Genomic DNA, 22,203 nt, shown 5'->3' with positions numbered 1-22,203 from the left:
CACTGAATCCCTCACTATCAGTATCCTGGGGTTACCACTGACCAGACACTAAACTGGACTAGCCAAAAAAAGTACTGTGGCTACAAGAGCAGGTCAGAGGCTAGGAATCCTGTGGTGAGTAACTCACCTCCTGACTCCCCAAAGCCTGTCCACCATCTACAAGGCACAAGTCAGGAATGTAATGGAATACTCTCCACTTGCCTGGATGAGTGCAGCTCCCACAACACTCAAGGAGCTCAACACCATCCAGGGCTTTGGCATGAGATCAGGTTTCCAGCATATCCTTTTAAATATGTGGACACCGGAATGTCTCAATCTCAGTCCCAGGATGTTACTGCAGGAGGTCCTCATGTTAGTGTCTTAGGCCCAACCATCTTCAGCTGCTTCATCAATGATCTTCCTCCCATCATAAGGTCAGAAGTGGGGATGTTCGCTGATGATTGCACTGAATGTTTGGCACCATTCATGACTCCTCATGTGCTGAAGCAGGCCATGTCCAAATGCAGCAAGACCTGGACAATATCCAGGCTTGGGCTGACAAGTGGCAAGTAACGTTCACACCACACAAGTGCCAGGCAATGGCCATCTCCAACAAGAGAGAATCTAATCATCAGCCCTTGTCGTCCAGGACAACACAGCCTGCTTGATTGCTGCCCGTTCCACAAACATTCACTCCCTCCATCACCGACGCATAGTAGCAGCAGTGTGTACCATCTACAAGATGCACTGTAGGAACTCACAAGGATCCTTAGACAGCATTTTCCAAACCCACAACCACTACCATCTAGAAGGACAAGGGCAGCAGATGGATGGGAACACCACCACCTGGAAGTTCTCCTCCAAGTCACTCACCATCCTGACTTGGAAATATATCACCATTCCTTCACTGTCACTCGATTGAAATCCTGGAACTCCCTCTCCAACAGCACTGTGCATGTTCCTACACCACATGAACTGCAACAGTTCAAGAAGGCAGCTCACCACCACCTTCTCAAGGGTAATCAGGGATGGGCAATAAATGATGGCCTAGCCAGCGATGCCCACATCCCATAAATGAATTTTTAAAAGCTAGCTGCTTAGAGGGATCAGTATTATGGCATTATTATATACACGCTCACGAAATGATTTTAATCCTTCACCTAATACATTTTGTACCTGTCACCATCTTAGTGACAACACACACAACAGGATCTTCTCCTTCAACCAAATATCAGATACCAAATCTCTCCAATGTTCTGCTATAAGCCTCAATACCATATAAAGCTATCACCCGAATTGATAATTTTTTGAACGTATATGTAGTGGGGTGGGGGCCTTAACATTCTTCTTTGGAAGCAGGTTCTTCCTGTGTGGCATTTCGTCAGAAGCAATAGGGGGTGGGATCATCCCAGATTTGCACTAAGTGCAGTAACAGGCAGGAAAAAGGATGTTTTATCTGCTGGCCACAATGGCAGCTTTTCAGGCCGTATCATCCCAATCCCACCTCATTCATCATGCATTCCCAGGAAACATGCCAGGTGGCTGGGTTCTCTCATTAGCCCACCCCGCCGTCACATCAGGTCTTCAGTAAAATGGAATTCATTGCCACAGAAGGCTGTGGAGGCCAGGTCATTGACTGTATTTAAGACCGAGATAGATAGGTTCTTGATTGGTAAGGAGATCAAAGATTACGGGGAGTAGGCGGGAGAATGGGGTTGAGAAACTTATCAGCCATGAATGAATCGCGGAGCAGACTCGATGGGCCGAATGGCCTAATTTCTGCTCCTATGTCTTATGGTCTTATGGTCTTATGGACAACTTCTCCATTGAAGAGGTGGAAATAAGCAGCCTGGAATATCCATCACAGCACTTATCCACACCCTGCATCAGTGCAGAGGCACACATCTCAGTGGGACCTAGATCTAGAGCAGGTTCAGGTTCACAATCTGGTGGTCACTGCATGGGCACATGTCCGCAGCAGGAGGAGGTAAGTTCAGCTGAGCTCCCCGGTACTCAGAGGACTGCTGGGGAAGAGGCATCTGTGAGATTCGAGTGAAATGACAAGCCTCTGGATTCAGCCTTCCAACTCATCGCAGAGAGTCAGCAGAAGGCGGGGGAACATCACGCAGAGCTGTTGGAAGCACTCAACAGAGTGGCACACGAGTCAGAGGAGCACATTCACCTGCTCTCTGATGAAGTGGTGCCCACATGAGTGCATATGGAACTCTCCATGGGAAGGGTGGCAGGCACCATGGAGACCCAATGTCCCTCCAGGTACTCCTTCCCTCAAGGAGTCAGGCAGGGGTCCTGGGACAGCTGAAGGGAGGAGCAGCAGCAGCTGGACACCCCGGGTCATCCACTCAGCAATCTCAGTGGCTGCCCTTTCCCTCTGAGACCCCTTTGCCTGTAACTCCCTCAACTTTGCTACCTGTCACCGTAGATGGAGCAGCTGGCCCACAGGAGGACTGCGAAAGCAAGCCGGGGCCCTCAAAGCCTCGACTCTTCAGAGGACCCATGCCAATGTCATCAGAGGCAACAGGACCAACCATTGCACAGGCCGTCACCACCACTCGTGCGGATCTCAGGGCAGCACTTAGAGGTGCTAGGCCTAGAAAAGTTAAGAATTTCTGATCACAATTGCTTGCACGGGTGAACACATTTTGTCACTTTATAATCTAAAAATGTATTCAGCTTCACTGAATAATATGTAATGGTGTCTTTCAGCTTCATTTACTCAGCTTCACGAGTCCTCACCCTACATCTTCCCCACCCCCCACCACTAGCAGTTCAGCTGCACGCAGCCAGCCCACAAGTGATTCTGGAGGGAGAAGTGTGTATGTGGCAGGGCCGTCTGGAGCCTCATACAAGTGCTCTCCCACACATGGGGAACCTTCCTCCATCACACCGCATTTCAATATCCTGAGCATTTTCAATGCTGCCTGCTGGGGTCTCTTTCAGTTGTTCATCTGAGCCGACCTGTATCTCCACCCATCCACTGATCACACTCCTATGCAGCACTTGTGCCCTTCCAACATGAGGCTCCTTTCACTTTTGAATTTAGAAGCATGGTACTGGTGAAGTTTGTCCTCTGCTCACCCACCCTTTCCTCTCTCCCAATCACTCGTGTCCTTTCCCCCATCACTGCTGAACCTCCTGGCATCACCTTCCACCTCCTCACCCTCACCTACCAACCAGCACCCTTGTCATTCCAGGATGTCCAGGTGAACGTGCATGTTCCCCGCCTTCCTGAGAATCCCATCCCCATCCACATTGACCTCCTGACCTCCTCCTTCCCACCCCCAGAGTCTGTGTCTGCCTCTGAGTCTCCACTAACCACCCTCACTGTGCCTTCTACCCCTACCATCACACCCTCACCCTCCCACCCTAATGACTCACTCTGCCCTCTCATTCTCACCATTCCCTCCACCATGTCCACCCTCATTTTGCTCCCTATGAAGCAGCCATCGACTCCACAGACCCCTCCCTTGCACGTTCACCTGGTCATCCCCCCATTACTCCTTCCTCCACCCTTATTCCTTCCTCCACCCTTGCTCCTTCCTCCCCCCACCCCACCCCCGGCCTCCTGCTCCCCTGTGAATCCTTCCTCCACCCGGACTCCTTCCTTCCCCTGAACTCCTTCCTCCCTCCAAACTCCTTCCCCTTACAGCTACTTCCACAGTTGCCCAATTCTCCCCCGCAACACCCTCCTCCCCCGTACTCCCTCCCCCCTTCCCAATCTCACCCCGCCCCCACTCCGGCACACCTTCCTCTCCCAGTGAAACCTACCTTCCTCTCCACCCCTTCGACAATCATCCATGGCAGACCATGGCCAAGACACTGAAGTCCTGAAGCAGACAATCAATGGCGTTCTTCCATCTTCCATGAGCTGCTTTACAGCGGAGCCATGTCCATGAGAATTCATCCAGCATACAGTGCACATTCATCCAGGATCCCATTGCCATTGAGCTCCAGCATCTTCTGCCCCTCAGATGTCCACGATGTGAGTAAAGACCTGATGGTAAGTTCCGACTTCTGCACGTCACACTTGTCAAGCCATGTTCTGCACCGGTATGTTTTCCTGTCGACTTGGGTGGTAAATTAGATGTGGGGGGATGTTCCACCGAGCGTGGCTTATAATGATTGCCGATGTATTAACATGAAGTTCCTGATGTGCGGTGGCGGAAATGCGACCCGCCATTGACGGGCAGAGCAAATGATTGGCTTCATGGCAGCGTGAAACCAATTTTTGGGCTTCCTGCCATATTGTCTGCTCACTCCTGCCATGACATCCGACGCCAACTGGCATGGAAAATTCCACCCAAGGAGTCTAAGAAACATAAGGTTTCAAATCACTTTGGTCAATAACACCAACTTATATTATACTGTACTCCTCAAACACATTTCAAGTTTTAGGATAGAGATACATTGGTCGCTGAACATGGAAAGGGAGAGGGGGATATCAAGGTTAGCATAGGGAGCTGTTGGAACAGAAGGGATCTGAGAAAGTTTTGTGACATCTTTTGACCTGGAAGTAGTGACATTAATTAAAATTTATGATTACTTTACAATATGTTTAGGGAATCTGTAATTGCTTTTAGAGATGTCTAAAAAGTGCTTTTAAGAGGCTGTATCAATTGTAAAGGGATCAATTATAATTTTTGGATAATAAGAAACACTGGTCCATACTTGATCTGGAAGTAGTACCAACAGGAAGAAAATTAAAATACGGAGGCCGTGTGGTAGGCAGATAAGAACAGAGAGCCCAAGTAAAGAGAAGAGCTGTGAATTGAGAAGATTCTGGAAAGAAGTGCACCACACAAGGAAGAATCCTGTTTACATGGAAGCTGCTGCCTGAAGAGAATCAGCAAAGTCCTTGAAGGAAAGGAACTTGAATTCTGCTTGGAAGAACTGTGTGACTGAAAGTGGAAATCTGATTGGAAGAATTGTGCAGCTGGAACTGGAAACATATAGGCATTTGGGTTGCCTATAAGACTTGTGAGATTGACTTTACAGTGTCTGCTATTCCATATGTAATTTATAGTTTGTACCAACTGTGATTTATTTGTTTATTTATGTTCAATTTGCATTGGATTCTGATTTGTGTTAAAATGAAAATTACAAAAAGGAAATCCTGTTTGGTAAATTTCTTCATTTGAAGGTTGTTCAGTAAATTTGGTTCTTTTGGTTTATGGATTCCCACAGGAATTGTAACAGTTTCTGAAAGAAGACAGGTGGCAAGACAGAAGGAACAAAGTTAGAGTTGTCATCCTTCCTGGATTGTCCTGAAGTCTCCAGGTATTAAAGGTTAATCTCCTAGACACTTCTGCATTAGTGGATGGGTTTTGAGTGAGTTAGATTCTCACCCAATGTTATAGCTTCATACAGCACAGAAGGTGCATTTTCTTTGGTCTCACTCCAGCCAAACTCACAATAAAGAAGAGGGCCACAGTGCATCCAGGATATGATATGCCTTGTCTTCCAGTGAAGCCACAACATGTGTAGAGAAGTTTCTCAAACACAGGTGATTCTGGGTATTGTAGTCAGCATTGTTGACATCCCAGGTGACTGATGGCAGGAAAATGGGACCAGGGCAGTTGGAGGCAGGGGGTCATATGATGTAACATGAGAGCTGGCAACCCTAAAATAGGTATAGAATTCTCTCCAGGTAATTCTGTTTTTGTTGTAGAGAATTTTCTAGGTCAACAAATGGTGGTTGAACGACTGTTGACTAATCATGGAGCAGAGACCATAAGGAGGAAGGAGCATAAAGATTTGCAGCCAATTTGAACAATACTCAGAAGATTGGTGGTATGGAATGCACTGCCTGAGAATATGGTGGAGGCAGGTTCGATTGAGCAATTCAAAAGGGAATTAGACTGTTATCTGAACAGGAAGAATATGCAGGGTTACAGGGAGGAGGTGGGGGCATGGCACTCAGTTAGTTGCTCATTCGGAGAGCTGGTGCAGACACAACAGGCTGAATAGCTTCCTTCTGTGCTGTAATGATTCTGTGATTCAGTGACTGCAGCATATCAGAAGCATGAGAGCTCCTTCTCTGCTGATGTATCTATAGATCAATTCCACTTCTGACCATTAGGTGGCTCCATTTACAGATCAGTATTTATTTCTTTGTGGAAACAGCATTTCTTTAAAATTAAACTCAAAATTTAAATGAAGTCCAAATTGCATGTTAGAACTTTATTGTTATCTATCTTTCAAGTTAATTGTAAGATGGATTTTGGGTTTGGAGAAGGTCTTGCCTTTCTGGTTCGCGAGTTTAGTTTTCTGAACCAGCCCTTCTTACACTGGCTGCAATCTTTCAGACATTTTGATAATATTCTTTCTAATGCTTCTCAAAAACTGTCTGCTTGGTTCATCACTTTATTCCAGAACAATTGTCAGGTTTACTCTGGTACTTGCATTCTCGCTGCATGTCCTGGTAAGAATGCCATTAAAGAATGAGATTCCTGGTCAACGTTTGCTTTCATTTGTTTGCTTGGCCTGTTGCGAAAGCCTTTTGATGATTTTTTTGGTTTTGCACAGTTGTTCAGTGATGGAAGTGCTGCTTTCATTCTGCGGTCAATCAATAATTTTGCTGGCAACCCTACACTTTAGATTTCAACATTTGTAATGACTGGTCATTCCCAGTTTCAGTTATCATTTCCTAGCTCCTAGGTGATGCCTGGGACTCCTTATAATTGACCTAGGTGACATGGATTCAGAAATTCAATGGAAAGTAGTCAAATCTACTGATGATACAGCCACAGAGGGGCATCGAAATCAGAAGAGGGAGCTCAGAAATTGCTGAATGAGTTGGTCAATGTATTTAAGAGTGCAGAAAAAGGGCCGTTGGAATTCAGTGCAGCCAAGTGTACAGTATTCCATATAGAAATAAATAAATAGATGCATATCCATGAATGGCATTTCAGCACTTGAGGTTTAGTCACCATTATGCTAATTAAATCAATGCCACACCATTGATGGGAATTCCTTGCTGCAGGCTCTGCTCAGCCACCAGAACATCAGCAGACATATGGCAGAAACCCTGTTTAAATGTGTACACAGGGATTCACTACACTCCTGCTGATTTTACATTGCCAAGGAAATTTCCAACCTATTCTTTATCAAGTAGAATTCCAAGTAATGCAAAGGTACTGTTTTGTTCCTTTTTTTTTAGCCCTTGTTTGAATTCTTCCACCTTTCTTCCATCAGCATTGATTTATCCTTTTATTGGATTATATCATTCATTTCTTGTACTTTGCACATCTACTTGTCCTATTCAACTTTAAATTATTCTGTCATCCAGTGTGAAACATTTCTGTCCATTGTTTGTGCTGCTTATAATTCTTTCCGCAAATCAGAATGTCATTTAAGGTAACCTCTAGATGTCATCCACATATTAGAATCATAGGGCATGATTTTAAGTGGATGGTTTTTGAGTACATTAAAATCTCACCCAGTGTTATAGCATCAAATAGAACAGAAGGAGGCTTATTCAGCCCATTGTGCCTTGATTTGTAAGAACCATCCAATTAGTCCCACTATTTTGCTCTTTCTCCATGGCCCTCCAATTTTTTTTTCCTTTTTTGACGTTGGGAATCGTTTCGGAAGTGCTTCTGCCTTGTTACCATTTCTTTGCTCTGGGCCTGTTTCTCTTGTTAAAAGAGGTTTCTGCTGCGCATCCCCTGAAGTTATTATTGTGGGGGGGAAAAGCACCCATGTGTTGGAAAATTTCTGGAGCTAAGGTAAGCTGAAAAAGTAGTCAGATGCTCAAGGGCTGGAGGGTTTGTGCAGGGATGCATGGCAGCTAAAGATTGCAAGGTAAAGTGGGTTAATATGGAAAGAATATAAGAAATAGGAGCAGGTACATGCCATGTGGTCCCTCAAGCCTGCTCCGCCATTCAATAAGGTCATGGCTGATCTTCTACTTCAACTCTACTTTCCCACCAACTCCCCATGTTCCTTGATTCCTTTAGGATTCAAAAACCTATTGATCTCCATCTTGAATATTCTGAATGACTGAGATTCTATGTTCCAAAGATTCACAACACCTCTGAGTGAAGACATTTGTCCTCATCACAGTTATTTGTCCTGGGTTTGTCTGAAGTTACTCTTATAAATTCTTTGAAACAGCAGATAAAGGAATTTCATAAAAAATGCTTAGCAATGGGTGAGTTGTGTCAGGCATCTTCAACATAGGGTCCAGCTACATGAAAATATTATTCTTTTCTGTGCCATTCTATAGGAGTACAAAGAGTTTCTGGCTGATAACTTGTTTTTTGATATATTTTCTTGCTCCAAAACAACAGACATTAGAGGACACTTTTTGAAATTAAAGATGTTTTAACAATGTAAGTCGTTGTTGTTATGTTGAAGGACTAACTGGTTTTGAATCTGAAGTACAAGATGTCAAAAGTTTAACCAGATTCCCCTTCAACTCCCAATAAATCACATGATTAGCTTGGGGCCCAGGTTTTTGCTCTGAGGTCGAGTGCGCAGAGTTGGGACATTTTGTGGCCCCAGGAAAAAGAGGCCCGGAAGGACGGATTTCCATTCTGGAGGTGGGTTGGGTGGGGGGAGTGTTGAGGGGAGGGGATGTGTGGATGGGCTGCATCATAAGTGGGGCCTTCTGTCCCTGGAACGAGTATGGAGGTAGCCAGGTGCAGAGGCAGGCAGGTGGAAGTTATTGCAAAAATGAACAAAACAAAAAAGCAGTCCTCCAGCCCTCACCCCTAACACCCCACGCAATCCCCATGCCCAGTCCATTGCCAACTCAAGCCACCTCATGCCCCCACTCATCCCCTATGGTCCTTCATACCCCCAATGCCACCCTATGCCCCTCTACCAACTCCTTATGGCCCCTTATACTCCCACGGCCACCCTATGGCCCTCTACCCACCCTATTCCTCCTCACACCCCTATGCCAATCCATGCCCCCTCATCCCTGTGGCCCTTTATAGCCCCTATCTATGCCAACTTAGTGCTAACTCATGCTAACCCATGCCCCCCACCCACAACACTTTGCCCTTACCCCCTCCAACTCACCTCCTATTCACCATAGGCAAACTTCCAGAGTCATACTGACAAAAAATATTATTGATTGATGACATCACTATTTAAAGAAAACACCCTCACTGATAAAAACAAACCCATTCAATATATTGAAATTCCTTCAGCTAATCTCTTGTGAAAGAAAATTCTATATCCACTTTGATCAGTCAATCAAACTGGCACTTAACAGGCACCCATCCCACTGTGAAAATGTTACGTTGTGGAATCAGTCATGCAGCACAAGTCCTACAATGACAACCCTCAGGCTTATGTCAACAGATGGAAGAATCATTAAGCACTGATTTCCTTTTTTTAATTCCACACTTTTTTCTTAAAGTTAAAGTCCAGCAGAGTTAAATCCCTTGACAGCTTTGACCATTCCAATGAGTTTTGACAGTACTTTGGCAGTTTTTATGACAGATTGACAGTTCCAATGAGTTTATGCACTTTTTACGCACAATCATGTCTAATTTTAACAATCCCAAAGGGAATCTCACCTATCCCCCAAGGATGGCCTACATCTCCCAAAGGATGCCTTACTTCTTCCAAAGGTGTCCCAGGACCATGTCTAAAGGGGTACCTTGCCTCTTTAAAATGGTACCCCTGGCTATCCAAATTAATCCATTTGATTCAGACCTGCTCCTACCAGGCCTAATCTGCACACTTTGGGTTTTGAACATCTACCTCACATGTGGATGGAGGCAGCTGCCTCCTTGAACCACATCGCATGACCGAAAACCTGCCCCCATTTCCCCCGCCACTGTAAAAATGGCAGAAGCCAGGTTCGGGGCAGGACTTCTGGATTCGGACCTCTGCCGGCATTTTTGCAGATGGAAAGCCTTTCCATCTGCACAAAAGTTCAGGCCTTGGTTTTTGGATTTGATTTATTGTTCTTTGGGAGTGCCCTTCAACCAGTGAAGAAAACATCTATTTGAAATGTTCGGGAATGAGAGGTGCTGAAATGTAATATTGTTGTGCTTGTTTTACAGGTGTAGAAAAGTTGGAATGAAGGTGAATTCAGCAGAGTAATCGCCCACATTTGATTTATACATGTGTTTTGAATTACCACTTAATCTGCTAGGATTTTTTCCAGGCAGCCTTGGCATCTGCCTAAATTGAGCGCAGGCTTCATTTCAATATTTTACAGTATTTGGATTTCTTACTGGAATGGAACTTCCTTGCTATAGTTTGTGATGGTTGAAAATAGTGGTCGGGTGGGAGTGGGTTTGATGGGAGTAGAGGAGCGAAAGACGGAAGGCAAAGGGGAAAAGACAAGAGGATAGAAGCTGGGAATGTGCTTTGTGGGTGAGAGGGGTGAGAATACCAGCATTATTAGAGGGTAAGGTTGAATGGAAGATATGGTTCCAACGATCGCTGAAAGGGAAAAACTGTGCCAGCATTAACTTGGGATCTAAACTGAATGCCAGTACTAACTTGGATTGGAAAAGAGTGTCAACATTAACTAGGGATTGGAAAAGATTACAAGCATTAACTAGGGATCAGAAAAGAGTTCCAACATTAAATAGCAAAAGGTGGAAAAGTGTCAACTCAAATTGCAGAAGGAAGAATAGTCCCAGGGTATACTTGGTAGCAAGAGAAGAGTACCAATATGAATTGGCAAGGCTAGAGCAAATCTTTTACCTCTGAAAAGGTGGGAGTTGGATTTTCATGGTGAACTGAATTTTGTCATGGAAGCAGAGGCAGATATAGAGGTGGGCATGCAGGCAATTTCATTCTACTGGCCAGCATATCAGCATTCAGGTCTGTCACCAAATCCCCGGCACTGACCTATATTTAGGGAGGCAGCTTCTGGGGATTAGTGCCAATGGCAAGTAACCACCTAAGCCAATTAAAGTGCCAAGTGAGCTCACTCTTCACAAACTGTCTGGCAGCACAGAAGGAGGCCACTCAGCCCATCATACTTGTGCCAGCTCTTTGAAAGAGTTTTCCAATTAGTCCCACTGCCGTTTTTACACAAAGTACAATTATTTTTTTCCTTTTCATGCCTTAACCTTTTCCAGTTTGAAAGTTATTATTGAATCTGCTTCCATCATCCTTTCAGGCAGAACATTGCAGATCATAACAACTCACTGCATCATATTTTACCCTCATGTCACCTCTGGTTCTTTCATCACGTACCATAATTTTGTGTACTCTGGTTACTGAATCTTCTCCTCATGGGCACAATTTCCCTTTATACATTCTATCAAAATCCTTTAAGATCTTGAACATTTCTACCAAATCTCTCCCTAACTTTCTCTGCTCTAAAGAGAAAAAACCCAGTTTCTTAACTGAGGTCTGGAATCATCCCAGATTTGCACTAAAGGTGGTAGCGGGTGGGTAAAATGATGTTTTACCCTCTGGCTGCGATGGTGGGTTTTCACGCTGTGTCGTCTCAAACCTGCCGCATTACTTATGCATTCCCGGAAAACACGCCATTTCCATGGCAGATGGGTTCTCATTCACCCACCACGCTATCACCTCACTGCTTCAACATACTAGGCGCCAGCCACATGCACACATCTCAGTGCTTCCAGCCCACAACTAATGCAAGGCAAAAAGACCGAAGCCCCCAGGTTTAATGACACATCACTGGAATGCTATTTGGGCACGTGGAAGCCCGACATGATGTCCTCTACCCCCTCTCTGGCCACATGATGGGCCAGTAGCATCATCAATCCAGCATAGCAGGCAGTAGCACTAGTGGTCAGCGCCAATGCTGCACAGAAGAGGTTGGCCATCCAGTGCAGATCGAGAATCTCATCCATGCAGACAGGGTATGGCAACCATCTTATCACTCTAATCTCACACAGTCAAGCCCATCACACATTCACTGACATCTCACTCACTGCCAGCTCAAGGGACATCACCACCCATCCTCACTCACATACTCTCACACGTCCATCTGGCCTCATCTCCTCTGGAGACTGCATCCTCAGCCCTCACCATCTTGAGGCCACTTGCACAGATCAACATTTGCCCCCACACAAACCCTTCCCCAGTACAGCCATCACCCTGCAGCCTCTTCCCTTGCCTGAAGCCACTTCTCCCCCTTCCCCAAGCAAGACCTTGCCCTGCAGCCATTGAAAAGCCGCGCACATATGGCTGATCCGATAGGCAGAGACCTACCCGGGAGTCCCCCCTAAAAGTGATGTGGTGCTGTCTGTGGAGACTGGCACTGATGACTGCCAGGTAGGTAAACGAACATTGAAGTCCTGAGCAAAGTGCAGCTCGCCAGGTGAACATCGCTTATGTTCTCAGCAGGTCTGACAGGTCTGTGGAGAGGAAGACAGTGTTAAAGTTTCGAGTCCATATGACTCTTCATCAGAACTGTTCTGATGATGAGTTATACGGACTCAAAACGTTAACTCTGTCTTCCTCTTCAAAGATGCTGTCAGGCCAGCTGAGTATTTCTAGCAATTTTTGTTTTTGTTTCAGATTTCCAGCATCCACAGTATTTTGCTTTTATTGCTTATGTTCTGTTGTGAAACACGTTGGTGTGTTTTCCCACTGACGTGGGCAGACAATCCAGTGAGGGGGGATGAGTCTGGCGGGCTGGCCTAATAATGATATACTGATGTATTACAATGAGCTTCCTGATGTCCAATGATGGCCATCGGCGAGCTGAGTGGATGATCATGCCATTGTGAAACCGATCGCGCCATATTGCCCGCTCACACCACCAAACACGCCTGACGCTGGCGGACATGGAAAATCCCGGCCGAAGTCTTTATTCCCTGATATTCATTCTTCTGACCAAAATATATCACTTCACACTTTTAATCATTAAATTTTATCTGCCATACACCCTCCAATTCCATCAATCTATGTTCTCCTATAGTTTGTTACTATTCTCTTCATTCTTTACTACCTTTTTGAGTTTTGTTTCATTTGCAAACTCTGAAATTATGCTCTATATACTCAGGTCATTGATATAGTCCCAACACCAACCCCTGGTATATGTTACCAAACCAGTGTATATGTTCTTCTAGTCCGGAAAACAACAGTTTACCACTGCTCCTGTCCTTCTGGCCTTTCATCAATTCTGTACGGCCACAACAACAGTCCTGTTAATTGCATGAATCCTGTGTGCTTCAATTTAGGTAAGAATTCTAATATATTGTACCATTTAGTTTATATTGCTCTCCTTAGTCTTCCAGCAAAATTTATCTCTACATTTATCATGTGTCCTCTCATTTCATCAGTTTGTTCATGCTTGATTGAAGTCTGTTCCTTTCCTTTTCATTGGGCAGCGTTTTTCGGATGGCTGATTTTCCTGTTCCATCACCCAAAGAGTCAGTAGAGAACACAGACTCGCTAATACTGGCTGCCCTGCAGCCACAAGGAGCACTAATGGGGTGGAGATGGGACTTTTGTCCCTCATGCAGGAGGAAGCCCTGTCTCAGAGAGTTGAATAACACAGTCGACTCAGCAGTGCCAGTGGCGCAGTGGCCGGGACTGGGAATACAAAGAGTCCCCAGATTCTAAGCTGTGCAGTCCAAGACCAGGTAAATGCTGGGGGTCTCACAGTGGGAAGGAGAGGTGAGGCCTGAGGGGAGTGGGGAGAGGGGCGGTGGTGCTCTTGATGGAGAGGCCGGGCTGGGGTGGGAGCACCCAGGAGGGAGGGGAGTGAACATTTTGCGAGGTGGGGGTGGGGGAGGGGGGTGGGGTGCATGGTGTGGAAATGAGGCTGTTGAAGGAGGTGACCTATAATTTCCGTCCGAGGCCCCCTGATCCTGAACTCACATTAGCCTCAAAATTGAGGCTGGGTGGTAAACAGTTCTCAAGTGGTCATTAAATGCCTACCTAAGGGCCTCAATTTGGGCCAGGATGGGTGGGCTAGTCTACGCCTCCCCTGTGCCACCATGAAATTGTGGACAAATTCGGGCAGTCAGGAGGGTGATGGGCAGGCTATCCAGAAATTTTTATGGGCATCCCTGCCTGCAAATCCACCAGAGGGGAATGTAAAATTCAGCCCATTGTTTACTGCATTTCAGAGTTTCGCTTCAAGTGCCTTTTCAAAGTCCATATACACAAATCAACCACATTACCTTCATCCACCCTCTCTGTAAGCTCATGGATGAAATTCACACATCCTTTCATTTATTAACATATATTTACACAAGTGCCAATAAACTTTGTCGCAGATTAATATCTCTAAAAATTTCCCCATAACTGCCATTAAGCTGATTGGTCTGTAATTGCTGAGATTATTCCTTTCTCCTTCTTTGAAAAGAGGCATAACATTTGTAATCTTCCAATCACCTGGCACCATTCCCACTTCTAAACAGAATTGTGGCCAGGACATCCACAATTAGCACTCTTAAGTCCCTCAGCAACCCAGGTCGTATTCCATCCGGACAGGGTTACTTTTCCAATTTGAGGGCTGCCAACTTTTGAAGTGCATTCTCTTTATCTATTTTTACCCTATAAAATTTTTCTTTTTCCTCCTCCTCTACAGTGCCATTGGAAGCACTGCTAATGAACATAGATACAAAGGACCAAAACAGAAAATGTTGGAAAAACTCAGCAAGTCTAGCAGCATCTGTGGAGAGAGAAACAGAGTTAACATTTCAAGTCCATGTGACCCTTCTTCAGAGTGGTCATACGGACTCGAAATGTTAACTCTGTTTCTCTCTCAACAGATGCTGCGAGACTTGCTGAGTTTTCCCAGCATTTTCTGTTTTTGTTTCAGATTTCCAGCATCTGCAGTATTTTGCTTTTATCATAGGTACAAAGGACTCATTTAGTACCTCAGTCATGCCCTCTGCCTCCATAAGATTTCCTTTATTGGTACCTGAACACTATCAGCCTTCTTTTTCTACTCTTTTATTATTTATATGTTTTTTTAAAAGACTTTAGATTCCCTTTTATGTCACTTACTAATCTATTCTCATACACTCTCTTTGCCCCTCCAATTTCCTTTTTTAGTTCTCTGCCGTACATCCATATTCAGCTTGGTTCTCTACTGCATAATGAACTGAATATTTATCATTTCCTTTTTCTGTTTCTTTTTAATCTTTATACCTTTAGTCATTCAGGCAGTTACAACTTTGGGTGCCCTTCCATTCCCTCATGTGTCTACTTTGTACCTGGCCTATTTCCATTGTGAAGGCCTCCCATGTCATATTTACCGTTTTCCCTATCAGTCTTTGATATCAGTCCACCTGGACCAACCCTTTTTAATTTACTGAAATTAACTCTCCTCCATTTGATTACTTTCACATTTGATTTTTCCTGTCACTGAGAAAGGAGATATGGCTCTGAAAGTGGGTTTTAGTAAACACCTTGTCAAACACCAGGAGAGAAATGGAAAGCAATGAAGGTGAGCAAGGCAAAAGAGAGATACGGAAATCTTGTCGCAGAGACGAACAGAACTTCTTCAAGGAGGTAGGCATTTCTTGAAGAGCAGTGGCAGTCAATTAAACACAGAGATAAAAACAAAAAAACTGCGGATGCTGGAAATCCAAAACAAAAACAGAATTACCTGGAAAAACTCAGCAGGTCTGGCAGCATCGGCAGAGAAGAAAAGATTTGACGTTTCGAGTCCTCATGACCCTTCGACAGAACTTGAGTGAGTCCAAAAAAGGGGTGAAATATAAGTTGGTTTAAGGTGTGTGGGGAGGGTTTGGGTGGGGGGAGAGAGAGAGAAGTGGAGGGGGTTGGTGTGGCTGTAGGGACAAACAAGCAGTGATAGAAGCAGATCATCAAAAGATGTCACAAACAACAGAACAAAAGAACACATAGGTGTTAAAGTTGGTGATATTATCTAAACGAATGTGCTAATTAAGAATGGATGGTAGGGCACTCAAGGTATAGCTCTAGTGGGGGTGGGGGAGCATAAAAGTTTTAAAAATATTTAAAAATAATAGAAATAGGTGGGAAAAGAAAAATCTATATAATTTATTGGAAAAAACAAAAGGAAGGGGGAAACAGAAAGGGGGTGGGGATGGAGGAGGGAGCTCCAGACCTAAAGTTGTTGAATTCAATATTCAGTCCGGAAGGCTGTAAAGTGCCTAGTCAGAAGATGAGGTGTTGCTCCTCCAGTTTGCGTTGGGCTTCACTGGAACAATGCAGTAAGCCAAGGACAGACATGTGGGCAAGAGAGCAAGGTGGAGTGTTAAAATGGCAAGTGACAGGGAGGTTTGGGTCATTTTTGCGGACAGACCGCAGGTGTTCTGCAAAGCGGTCGCCCAGTTTACATTTGGTCTCTCCAATGTAGAGGAGACCACACTGGGAGCAACGAATGCAGTAGACTAAGTTGGGGGAAATGCAAGTGAAATGCTGCTTCACTTGAAAGGAGTGTTGGGGCCCTTGGATGGTGAGGAGAGAGGAAGTGAAGGGGCAGGTGTTGCATCTTTTGCGTGGGCATGGGGTGGTGCCATAGGAGGGGGTTGAGGAGTAGCGGATGATGGAGGAGTGGACCAGGGTGTCCCGGAGGGAACGATCCCTACGGAATGCCGACAATGGGGGTGAAGGGAAGATGCATTTGGTGGTGGCATCATGCTGGAGTTGGCGGAAATGGCAGAGGATGATCCTTTGAATGCGGAGGCTGGTGGGGTGATAAGTGAGGACAAGGGGGACCCTATCATGTTTCTGGGAGGGAGGAGAAGTCGTGAGGGCGGATGCGCGGGAGATGGGCCGGACACGGTTGAGGGCCTTGTCCACGACTGTGGGTGGAAAACCTTGGTTAAGGAAGAAGGAGGACATGTCAGAGGAACTGTTTTTGAAGGTAGCATCATCGGAACAGATGCGATGGAGGCGAAGGAACTGAGAATGGGATGGAGTCCTTACGGGAAGTGGGGTGTGAGGAGCTGTAGTCAAGGTAGCTGTGGGAGTCGGTAGGTTTGTAATGGATATTGGTGGACAGTCTATCACCAGAGATTGAGACAGAGAGGTCAAGGAAGGGAAGGGAAGTGTCAGAGATGGACCATGTGAAAATGATGGAGGGGTGGAGATTGGAAGCAAAATTAATAAATTTTTCCAAGTCCTGACGAGAGCATGAAGCAGCACTGAAGTAGTCATCGATGTACCGGAGGAAGAGTTGTGGATGGGGGCCGGAGTAGGACTGGAACAAGGAATGTTCCACATACCCCATAAAGAGACAGGCATAGCTGGGGCCCATGCGGGTACCCATAGCCACACCTTTTATTTGGAGGAAGTGAGAGGAGTTGAAGGAGAAATTGTTCAGTGTGAGAACAAGTTCAGCCAGACGGAGGAGAGTAGTGGTGGATGGGGATTGTTCGGGCCTCTGTTCGAGGAAGAAGCTAAGGGCCCTCAGACCATCCTGGTGGGGGATGGAGGTGTAGAGGGATTGGACGTCCATGGTGAAGAGGAAGCGGTTGGGGCCAGGGAACTGGAAATTGTTGATGTGACGTAAGATGTCAGAGGAATCATGGATGTAGGTGGGAAGGGACTGGACAAGGGGAGAGAGAAGGGAGTCAAGGTAACGGGAAATGAGTTCTGTGGGGCAGGAGCAAGCTGAGACGATCGGTCTACTGGGGCAGTTCTGTTTGTGGATTTTGGGTAGGAGATAGAAGCGGGCCGTCCGAGGTTGGGCGACTATCAGGTTGGAAGCTGTGGGAGGAAGATCCCCAGAGGAGATGAGGTCAGTGACAGTCCTGGAAACAATGGCTTGATGTTCAGTGGTGGGGTCATTGTCCAGGGAGAGGTAGGAGGAAGTGTCTGCGAGTTGATGCTCAGCCTCCGCGAGGTAGAGGTCAATGCGCCAGATAACAACAGCACCACCCTTGTCAGCGGGTTTGATGACAATGTCAGGGTTGGACCTAAGAGAATGGAGTGCAGTAATTTCAGAGAGAAAGAGATTTGAATGGGTGAGAGGAGCAGAAAAATTGAGACGACTAATGTCGCGCCAACAGTTCTCAATGAAAAGATCAAGAGAACGTAAGAATCCAGAGGGAGGGGTCCAGGTGGAGGGAGAATATTGGAGGTGGGTGGAAGGATCCGTTGAATGGGGAGGGGACTCCTGCCCAAAGAAGTGAGCCCGGAGATGAAGACGGCGGAAGAAGAGTTCAGCATCATGCCGAGCCCGAAATTCATTGAGGTGAGGGCGTAAGGGTATGAAACTAAATCCTTTGCTGAGCACTGAACGTTCAGCATCGGAGAGGGGAAGGTCAGGGGGTATAGTGAATACATGGCTGGGGCTGGGATTGGAAGATGGGGTGGGGACGGAGGGACAGGTAGGGGTGGAGGGTCCTAGATGGGTGTTGGTGTCGATGAGTTGTTGGAGCTTGCGTTCCTTAGCACTTGAGAGAAAGAGAAAAAGTTTCTTGTTGAGGCGTCGGATGAGCCGAAGAATAAAATGAAACTGGGGGCATGCGCAGCTTTGAAAAAGGGTACGGCGGTGCTGCTGGAGGGAGAGGTCGAGTGTGTTCATATGGCGGCGCATGGCACTGAGTGTGGATATCACTGCGTTTTCTTAATTGGGCTGGAAACACACTGATCAAGAAGGTTTCCTTGTACACATTCCAGAATTGCTCTGCTGTTCACCCTTTACATTGTTACTATCATAGTCCATATTAGGATAATTGAAGACCCCATTAGCATTACCCTAAAGTACTTGCACCTTTCTGCAAATTGCCTGCAAATTTTGCCTTTAGTAGACAATTAGCAGCATAATGTCTCCTCTAGTTTGCCTTAATTCTAAGCAAATAGATTTTGTCTTTCAACCCCTAGGTTGATCATCCCTTTCTATTGCTGTAACAATGTTTTTGATCAATAGTGCTATGCCAATTCCTTTTTATGCTTCCCAACTTTTCCCGAATACATTGTAATCAGGAGTATTAAGCACTCCTTCCTCAGCTTGTTGGAGCCAGATCTCTGTCATTGCCACTTTATTTTAGTCCCACGTGGCTACTTGTGCTTGCAGTTTACCAACCTATGTTACCATGTTGGAGGCATTTACACACATGGGTTGAGATTTTGGCAACAGCATGTCATTCATGATGGCGTAAGCCGAACGGTGTACCACTTTCACTTTCTCTCTTTTTGCCCTTTCCCACGAGATTATAATCAAAATTCTGAGTGCCATAAGTGTCCATGTAAAACACATTCAATTTAGCGGCTGGGGAAGCTTTTCATTGGTGAAACCCGCCGTCAACTAACGATGCTGCATCAACAAACAGTCTATTAAAGAGTGTCCTGGTCAAACAGGAAGGCTCTGCATCATCGCCACAACTTTCCAGCTCAACTATATGGCTATGAGCATAAGACTTATTGGGAGCACGGGAGCACAAAAATGGCATTGGTATTTTTCAAAATTAAATTTCATGTAAATATTTCATATTATATTGGTTTCACCATGTGTTCATCATTATTATTTGCTGAACCTAGCTTAGTCAGAGATCTAAATGGATGGCACGGCTCATGGTTGTCATCCATTGATGGTTACAGGGGAGTTATGGCATTTCCTTTAAGTGGAAAAAACAATGTTGCATTTTTTTGTTCACTCTTTATTGAATGTTTGTGTTAGAGTTCAATGTTGTCCTCACCACTCTGTGGGCCAAGGCTGAACTTGCAGGCTCAGCTGGCCCTGCTTTCTATGCATTGTAAAGGACAAATCAAAATCTTGCATCCTGCCTAATTAAGTCATCCTGCACGCCATGTTTCCAGCTCTTCTGGGCCCCATAAACTGACCACTCCCCTCCCATGCTATCTAAACCCATTTTGGTCTGCCTTGCATTCCCCCAAAGTCCAAGTCTGATTTCTCCTATTCCTGGATTACTCTTTACTCGATTGTTGTTTGTCTCTCCCAGTTCTCTGCGCACGTTATATTTTCTCTCTAATGCTTCCTAATGGTGCCCCACTCCCTGCCAAATTAGTTGAAACTAAATGGCCATGACAGTAAAAATTTCTAGCAGCTCATATGCTTTAAAGTCTCTTTGTGGAGTGGATTTGAACGATTTCAAACTATTTACTGGAAACAAATGTGTATGTAATTAGAAACTGGCCAGCTTCATGCCCACACTGACAGAAACAGATGTTCTATTCAACAAAGGGAGGGGTTTTGATTTGTTTCCCTAAAAGAATAGTCATCCTGGAAAGCTTCTCCATGGGCTACAATTGGGTTTAGGTCAATTTCTTGAAATAAGGTGAACAAATGAAGATTCTTAATTTGACTTACTTGAGAGAAATGCAGTCAGTTAAAACAGTTAAAACACTGATGGGTGCCCAACTAGAGGTTGTAAGGTAAAGTGATAACTTTTAGAATATTTTAAACACTGTTTTCATTTCTGAGTAATTATTGCCATAGTCACAATTGTAACCCTAGAGGCTTCACAAAGCTAACAGTTTCCAGCTGTGTACTTGCCAGATACATTTTCCACACCAGCTTCTTGTATAATCTATGATCAATTTATTTGAAGGCCCCAGATGTGCTATTAATTTACTCTTAACCATCTACGCCTTGGCATGGTCTTGTCACTGCAACGTGGCAAATGATGAGATATCAAACTTGGCAGCCTGTTAGCAGACTGTTCTTACTGGCAACATCAAGTATCATTCAAAATGAACCTGTCAGGACTGAGCACGTGACATCTTTTTCTACACGATGGTAATGTGGTTTCAGGGTTTTGGCTGCACGTCAGGCTGGATACCAGGGGACACAATGTTTTATAAATAGAGCTGGCAAAACATGTAACATGAACAAACAGATCAGACTGTCATTATTTCATTTGCAGCTTGTGAATAGACTAGCATGGAGCAATAAAGCAACAGTGGAAGAACCGTTCAGTTATTAAACCCACATGCTTGACTGATTATTTTATTTGGTTAAATTGAACTTAGGTGCTGCTTATTTGAAAGCCTTTTGAAGTATACCATTTGTAACAGTAAATATATATGTGCTTTCATTAATATTTTTGATATGAATGAAGAGTTCAGTGTATATCTTAGCTAAAGCGTCTGTGCTTGAATCCTGTAAGATAGTTCACCTCGATACTGAATAATAAAGTAAAGCTTGTTACTATGAGGACTTATTGTACAAGACCTTTTTCATCCCCAGCTTTGCTTTTTTTAAATATCTGCAATTAGTCACATTCCAGAAGATAAGCAATCTCTTTAATTTGTTTTCAGATGGAAGTGAAGACACATTGATAATATGAACAAGATCATTCCACTTTGTAAACTGCACAGCCCGCATGTGTGTAATTCTCTCCAAGTACTCAGAGGAACAGCTACTTAAAAACCCTGCACGTATGTTGTTAATTGTGCAAAGTGAATAGAAATATATGTAACATGGAAACATAAGAAGCTTTTTAAAAAAATGTGTAAAGAGGTTTTTGTCTTTTTGGCAACCGTTCTGTTTAAAGTTTTTTTCTGAGGAAATGGGTGGGTTGGTGGTGAAGGAAAATTTATTTTCATCAGTTTTGTATTATTTCTAAAGAAAATAAAAATTCAAAGCAGAAAATTCAATGTCTAGTCAAGTTTTGAAGAAACTAAATTATTTAACTTAGGTTAGTACTTCTGGTCACTTTTGATAATAAGCATATAAAAAAATACTGAACCAATATACTTTAATGTGTGAGCGAACCAGTGAAATTTGGCTCAGGAGTCCTGAGTGATAGCAATTTCACATATATTTTCATACTCTTTGAATTTGGTTGTTACTAAGACTCCTAGTATCCAACTGATGCATAAATATTTTTTAAAAATGAACTACATGAGTTTCATGGGAAATTAATTTTCAACGTTTATAAATTGTCCTTACAGGAAATGTGGAGTCAAAAATCTCACCCACAAAGAATGGTGAGAATGTGCAAAATGATGAAAGAGGAGCTCCAATAATTTCCAAGCACAGGTTACAAAATGTGAACTGCTCTGAATTGATTCAACTGTTTTCAAAAAGAAATGATTATAAAAAAAACATCAATTTATTATGGTAAAAAGAAATTTATTCAATAAAGTTAACAATCTAGCTAGTCAAACAATGACTTATACATAGACAGTAAGCTAAGGAAGATGTTACTTTCTCTGATGGTTGACTGGATACTTGTGTGGTAAAAAAAAGTCCATAGAAGTGTGAGATATCATCCCTCTGCAGTACTGAAGTAGCTGGTTGCAGCTGAAGGTGGGGAAGGGGCAGCAACAACACTATAATCCACCTCAAATCTCCCAGACCACAGAGGAGGAAATCAAGCAAAGCTCCCATTCCTG

Source organism: Carcharodon carcharias, chromosome 6 (assembly GCF_017639515.1).
Source record: "Carcharodon carcharias isolate sCarCar2 chromosome 6, sCarCar2.pri, whole genome shotgun sequence".
In the NCBI taxonomy this organism is placed as follows: domain Eukaryota; kingdom Metazoa; phylum Chordata; class Chondrichthyes; order Lamniformes; family Lamnidae; genus Carcharodon; species Carcharodon carcharias.
This window is presented reverse-complemented; position numbering follows the sequence as displayed.